Source organism: Xenopus tropicalis, chromosome 8, assembly GCF_000004195.4.
Source record: "Xenopus tropicalis strain Nigerian chromosome 8, UCB_Xtro_10.0, whole genome shotgun sequence".
In the NCBI taxonomy this organism is placed as follows: Eukaryota; Metazoa; Chordata; class Amphibia; order Anura; family Pipidae; genus Xenopus; species Xenopus tropicalis.
Genome location: NC_030684.2, coordinates 14,875,525 through 14,883,191, shown reverse-complemented (window position 1 = coordinate 14,883,191; position 7,667 = coordinate 14,875,525). Strand labels below are relative to the sequence as shown.

General features: G+C 44.6%; 1 long non-coding RNA gene across 1 annotated transcript; it reads left to right on the top strand.

Annotated features, from left to right (window-relative positions):
• The first annotated feature begins 243 nt into the window (after positions 1–243).
• On the top strand, positions 244–470 carry LOC116407045. Its single transcript, XR_004220019.1, has 2 exons — positions 244–284; positions 398–470. It is a non-coding gene; the product is annotated as an uncharacterized LOC116407045 (long non-coding RNA).
• The last annotated feature ends 7,197 nt before the right edge of the window (positions 471–7,667 follow it).

The window sequence follows — 7,667 nt, the reverse complement described above, 5'->3', positions numbered from 1 at the left end:
AATTCTCATGGCTCAAAGTAAAGCAAAGAGTTGTGGGAAAGTCTTATTTGATACAAATATATGAGAAATAGAAGGTGTATGTTGCTGTGTAACACAGGGCATAATAAGGAGGTGGGACAGACTCACCAACGCTGAAGTAGGCGGTGCCTAACAATTTGCCCCCCCAAAGTGAATCTGCATTTGATATTCTCTTAAAATATCTTTCTCTATTGTGACCCTATTATTTTTTCTTACCTGACAGATGTCCTTGTCTAGGATTCCTGGAGTCTCCTGATTAAAAAAAGGTAAGAGAAAGATGTTCCATGTTGTAATAAAGAAGCTAATATACAGTCTTGTATAAAATATAGGGTGATTTTAATTTGCCCCTACTCTCCCCTCTCTTTTGCTTACCCGGCAGTTCTCTATCGCCGGCTCCATTATCGGCTCTGGGATCTCCTCCTAAGAGAAATAAAGTTACCCGATCAACTTACTATAACTTGTATATACTTGTAGTTTAGTATATAAAAAAGTCCTTGTACAAAACAAATTCACTAAACTTCCAAAAACCAAACCATTTCATGTATGTTTATTTTTTACTACTTACTTGGCAGGTGTTTTTGCCAGGGATTTCTGGTGGTTCCTGGTAAAGAGATAAAAGTCAAGTTATCAAATCAACTCAGCTTTTTAGAAAGAAGTGAAAATCAGTTATATTTAATATTCAGGGACTGGTGTTTTATTATTGAATTATTTATTACTCACGTGGCAAACGGCATTGCCAGATCCAAACGATGGTACCAGCTTAAACCTGGCGCACTTTTTGTCAGTCAAAAAAAGTCATATAAAGTTTTATACGTTCATGGTTTTTAAAAAAAAAACAACAAATTTTTAGAGAAAATACTCCAAACTATCTTAAATGTTTAGAGACAAAAAAAACAAACCGTAAAAAATCGCAAGATTTTCTCAGAAAACCTAAGTACAGGTATTGGACCCCTTATCTGGAAACCCATTATCCATAAAGTTCCGAATTACGGCATGGCCATCTCCATTTTAATCAAATAATTCATATTTTTAAAAATGATTTCCTTTTTCTCTGTAATAATAAAACAGTACCTGTACTTGATCCCAACTAAGATATAATTACCCCTTATTGGGGCAGAACAGGCCTATTGGGTTTATTTAATGGTTAAATGATTCCCTTTTCTCTGTAATAATAAAACAGTACCTGTACTTGATCCCAACTAAGATATAATTACCCCTTATTGGGGGCAGAACAGCCCTATTGGGTTTATTTCATGGTTAAATGATTCCCTTTTCTCTGTAATAATAAAACAGTACCTGTACTTGATCCCAACTAAGATATAATTGATCCTTATTGGAGGCAAAACAATTGTACTTGGTTTAATTACTGTTTAAATAATGTTAGCCATCTTTAGGTAGTAGATCCAAATTACGGAAAGACCCCAGGTCCCGAGCATTCTGGATAATGGGTCCCATACCTGTAAATGGGCCCCTATGTACATAGTGTAGCCTCATCAAGGTTATTGTGCATATAAATCTATAGGCAAGGAAATAACACGGCTTTGATAACACAAGTAATTAGGAAAATGGTGTTTAGGAAATGATGTTGCCCAGTTCTTACCATGGCAGATTCAGGGGTGGGATTATCTGCCCGCTTTCGTTTCCTCTGTAATGAAGAAAAAAAGTTTTATCAGAGAAAATAAATGCACAAATAGGAAAACTATAATGAAATAAATGGAGGAGTGAGTATTGAGTGACACATGAGGGATTTGGTGCAAACACAAGTATGACACTGTGTATCCCCTACACTAAAGCGGAATCAGCACTAGTGATAGTTGGGGGCACAATTAGGCTTTCCACCTTTTGTTATGTCTAATACCGGCCAGGGTGGGGGCATGTTTGCTAGGGGGCGGCACCCAGGATACGGGGCATGATGCAAATAGGGGCGGAGTAATGATATCCCCGCCCACATCAAGTGAACCTAGCAGTGCAGGGTAGGGAGGCAAGTTGGGGGAGGGAATTGGAGGTGACGGGGTGGATCAGAGGCGATTGGAGGTTGGCTGGGGCCGGAGGACTAATTATTATAAATTTACAAGTACATTGCCGGTACATTTGCTGGCGAGATCCTGTAGAAGTCACTGGGAAGTGTCATAGTGAAACATTCCAACTATTCCAGTCTTAAATTTTTGAGCTTTGCGACCCATTAAAAAATGTTAAAATGATGAATTTTAGGTATTCGTGTTGTTTCGATCTTTGATCACATTTTTAATAAATAGATTTTTTAAAATAAATATGGTAACATTCGCAGTTAGTGAGTTTAGTCGAAGGAGAAAAAAAATGCAAAAAAGACACAAATATAAAATATGCCCCTTAGTCTGAGCTGCGGGCAGTCTATCAGGTCATGTGGTGTCATGAGGTGTTCCCTTTCCATTTGCCCCTCCATGAAGTTTCCCACAGAATGAAATATGTCCTGTTACAGCAGAAAGAGATGAAGCCCTTACCTTGCCGAAGCAAGAGAAACAGCACTTCAGCCGCTTGAACATGTTGTTTCTGTGAAGACAAAATGAAAGACATCACTTTAGCATTTCCCAATACTGTGTTCTATGTACAATTTATTTTTTCATGCGGGCGAGACTTGCTGTAGGAGAAATCATAAACTGGATTTGCTACATTACCTCTCAAATGGAGCTCCAGGTGCTGGAAAAAAAGATGGAACGGGGGGGCCGGCCGGCCGGCCCAGGGCCGGGGAACCCTAAGCGGCCCCCTCACTAGGCGCTGGCTCTCCTCTAGGCTCGTTCACTAAGGGTGGAAAAGGTGAACTGAGGAGAAACCAGAAAAAAAAATATCCAAAAAGGTGGATAATCACCAAAGTCGCTAACTAGTCGCTCACTGTAGCAATCTGTATAGAGACGGGAATAAAAAGGGCAAGTCAGCTTCACGGATAATGCATTTACCCTTTTAAGGTGCAACATTGGATCAGGGGCCCCATTCAAAGTGTTCCCCCCAAATCTCACGCTAACTGACACTCAGGCCGGGATTCCATGTGGTACCTAGGGGGTTAAATTGGTACTAGGGCTAATTTACTAACATAGGTGCCTAAATGCAAGTTGCAGTTGCCAATAGCAACCAATCAGTAATTGGCTGTTACCATTCCCCTAAGGGGCATCACCATCATTTCAGAAGCACTGATTTAGATTTACCCCCTGCAATAGTAAGAAATAGTAAATCAGGCCCTGTGTCCATGGTAAGTGCAAGTACATTCAGTTACACATTAAGGTTGGTACATAAGGGCAGGGCAGATACCCGGGGGCAGAGGGGCAAAACTCTTAGCAGCCTGTCAGTACTGCCCAACCCTGGGTCTGTGTCTCCCAACCAGCGCTGGGAGTAAAGGCGCCTGCAAAGCCCATTTTAGGGGAACATTCTCCCAATTCACTAAAATCGTTGACAGGAGCAACATCCCCTAGTCTGGGGGGGGGGAGTCACCCAACTATTGCCCCTCTTTTTTAGCTAAAATAAGGGTTTTTAGGCAAAACATCTACTACAGGAGAGATGCTTGCTTACCTCTCCCCACAATGGCAACCAATGGACTCTACCAACTGTCACTTTCCTAGAGTGAAGGCAGCTCTCATCATATGACAAATTTTTATGGGCTTTATTTGCCCTTAGATGTGCAGTATATACATTGTATGTACTTATTGTGTACCCAGGTTGGTACATAAGGGCAGGGCAGATACCCGGGGGCAGAGGGGCAAAACTCTTAGGAGCCTGTCAGTACTGGGGACAACAAGCCCATTTTAGTGGAAAATTCTCCAAATTCACTAAAACCAGTGACAGGAGCAACATCCCCTAGTCTGGGGGGGGGGAGTCACCCAACTATTGCCCCTCTTTTTTAGCTAAAATAAGGGTTTTTAGGCAAAACATCTATCAGAGGAGATGTACACTTACCTCTCACCACAATGGCAACCAACGGACTGTACCAACTGTCACTTTCCTAGGGGGAAGGCAGCTCTCATCACATTGACATAACAATGCAGGCGCTGCTGTTAAAGGTTAAGGGGTATAGTTATCATGCTGTGTAAAAAGTGGAGAGAAGCATTACCGGTGATGTAGCCCAGGGCAACGAATAAGCAATTAGATTTCAACAGCTAGAAAACCAAATCAAAGCATCTGATTGGCTGCTATGAACAACATCACCGGGGATGTTTTACTCCACTTTTTACACAGCATGATAAATATACCCCTAAGTGTACCCTTTTGATGAGTGAGGTTTATATGGGCTTTGTTTGCTCTTAGATGGGCAGTACATACTGTAACTATAAACCCAGTGAGAATGAGGAATGAATGCATATTGGGGAGTTGTATCAGGAGTCAGAACCAGCAGTGCAGAGAAGAGAAAGTGACAGACAGACACAGTGACAGTTACACATAACTATAAACCCAGTGAGAATTAGGAATGAATGGGTATTGGGAAATTTTGTCAGGAGTCAGAACCAGCAGTGCAGAGAAGTTAAAGGGACAGAAACAGTGAGAGTTACACATAACTATAAACCCAGTGAGAAAAAGGAATTAATTGATATTGGGAAGTTGTATCAGGAGTCAGAACCAGCAGTGCAGAGAAGGGAAAGGGACAGACACAGTGAGAGTTACACATAACTATAAACCCAGTGAGAATGAGGAATGAATTGATATTGGGAAGTTGTATCAGGAGTCAGAACCAGCAGTGCAGAGAACATAAAGGGACAGAGAGACACGGTGACAGTTACACTTAACTATAAACCCAGTGAGAATGAGGAATTAATTGATATTGGGAAGTTGTATCAGGAGTCAGAACCAGCAGTGCAGAGAAGGGAAAGGGACAGACACAGTGAGAGTTACACATAACTATAAACCCAGTGAGAATGAGGAATGAATGGAAATTGGGGAGTTATATCAGGAGCCAGAACCAGCAGTGCAAAGAAGGGAAAGGGACAGACAGACACTGTGACAGTTACACATAACTATAAACCCAGTGAGAATGAGGAATGAATTGATATTGGGAAGTTGTATCAGGAGTCAGAACCAGCAGTGCAGAGAACATAAAGGGACAGAGAGACACGGTGACAGTTACACTTAACTATAAACCCAGTGAGAATGAGGAATTAATTGATATTGGGAAGTTGTATCAGGAGTCAGAACCAGCAGTGCAGAGAAGGAAAAGGGACAGACAGACACAGTGACAGTTACACATAACTATAAACCCAGTGAGAAGGAGGAATGAATGGGTATTGGGAAGTTTTATCAGGAGTCAGAACCAGCAGTGTAGAGAAGTGAAAGGGAAACACACAGTAAGAGTTACACATTACTTTAAACCCAATGAGAATGAGGAATGAATGGATATTGGGAAGTTGTATCAGGAGTCGGAACCAGCACTGCAGAGAAGGGAAAGGGACAGACAGAAACAGTGACAGTTACACATAACTATAAACCCAGTGAGAATGAGGAATTAATGGATATTGGGGAGTTGTATCAGGAGTCAGAACCAGCAGTGCAGAGATGGGTAAGGAACGGACAGACACAGTGACAGTTACACATAACTATAAACCCAGTGAGAATGAGGAATGAATGGATATTGGGAAGTTGTATCAGGAGTCGGAACCAGCAGTGCAGAGAAGGGAAAGGGACAGACAGAAACAGTGACAGTTACACATAACTATAAACCCAGTGAGAATGAGGAATTAATGGATATTGGGAAGTTGTATCAGGAGTCAGAACCAGCAGTGCAGAGAAGGGAAAGGGACGGACAGACACAGTGACAGTTACACATAACTATAAACCCAGTGAGAATGAGGAATGAATGAATATTGGGAAGTTGTATGAGGAGTCAGAACCAGCAGTGCAGAGAAGGGAAAGGGACAGACACAGTGACAGTTACACATAACTATAAACCCAGTGAGAATGAGGAATGAATGGATATTGGGGAGTTGTATCAGGAGTCAGAACCAGCAGTGCAGAGAAGGGAAAGGGACAGACAGACACTGTGACAGTTACATATAACTATAAACCCAGTGAGAATGAGGATTGAATGGATATTGGGGAGTTGTATCAGGAGTCAGAACCAGCAGTGCAGAGAAGGGAAAGGGACAGACAGACACTGTGACAGTTACATATAACTATAAACCCAGTGAGAATGAGGAATGAATGGATATTGGGGAGTTGTATCAGGAGTCAGAACCAGCAGTGCAGAGAAGGGAAAGGGACAGACACACACAGTGACAGTTACACATAACTATAAACCCAGTCAGAATGGTACTGGGAATGCCAGGGGGGCTGTAAGTGCCACAGATAGTCACTATTTATTGGGCTGGGGGGCTATTTGTGCCTCTGGGAACTGGGAATGCCAGGGGGCTGTAAGGTGCCACAGACAGTCACTATTTATTGGGCTGGGGGGGGGCTGTTTGTGCCTCTGGGTACTGGGAATGCCAGGGGGGCTGTAAGGTGCCAGAGACAGTCACTATTTATTTGGCTGGGGGGGCTATTTGTGCCTCTGGGAACTGGGAATGCCAGGGGGGCTGTAAGGTGCCACAGACAGTCACTATTTATTGGGCTGGGGGGGGGCTGTTTGTGGCCTCTGGGTACTGGGAATGCCAGGGGGCTGTAAGGTGCCACAGACAGTCACTATATATTGGGCTGGGGGGGCTGTTTGTGCCTCTGGGTACTGGGAATGCCAGGGGGCTGTAAGGTGCCACAGACAGTCACTATTTATTGGGCTGGGGGGGCTGTTTGTGCCTCTGGGTACTGGGAATGCCAGGGGGGCTGTAAGGTGCCACAGACAGTCACTATTTATTGGGCTGGGGGGGGGGCTGTTTGTGCCTCTGGGTACTGGGAATGCCAGGGGGGCTGTAAGGTGCCACAGACAGTCACTATTTATTGGGCTGGGGGGGCTGTTTGTTCCTCTGGGTACTGGGAATGCCAGGGGGGCTGTAAGGTGCCACAGTCAGTCACTATTTATTAGGCTGGGGGGGGCTGTTTGTGCCTCTGGGTACTGGGAATGCCAGGGGGGCTGTAAGGTGCCACAGACAGTCACTATTTATTGGGCTGGGGGGGGGGCTGATTGTTCCTCTGGGTACTGGGAATGCCAGGGGGGCTGTAAGGTGCCACAGACAGTCACTATTTATTGGGCTGGGGGGGCTGTTTGTGTCTCTGGGTACTGGGAATGCCAGGGGGGCTGTAAGGTGCCACAGACAGTCACTATTTATTGGGCTGGGGGGGCTGTTTGTGTCTCTGGATACTGGGAATGCCAGGGGGGCTGGTAGATGCCACAGACAGTCACTATTTATTGGGCTGGGGGGGGGGCTGTTTGTTCCTCTGGGTACTGGGAATGCCAGGGGGGCTGTAAGGTGCCACAGACAGTCACTATTTATTGGGCTGGGGGGGCTGTTTGTTCCTCTGGGTACTCGGAATGCCAGGGGGGCTGTAAGGTTCCACAGACAGTCACTATTTATTGGGCTGGGGGGGGCTGTTTGTGCCTCTGGGTACTGGGAATGCCCGGGGGGGCTGTAAGGTGCCACAGACAGTCACTATTTATTGGGCTGGGGGGGCTGTTTGTTCCTCTGGGTACTGGGAATGCCAGGGGGGCTAGTAGGTGCAACAGACAGTCACTATTTATTGGGCTGGGGGGGGCTTTTTGTGCC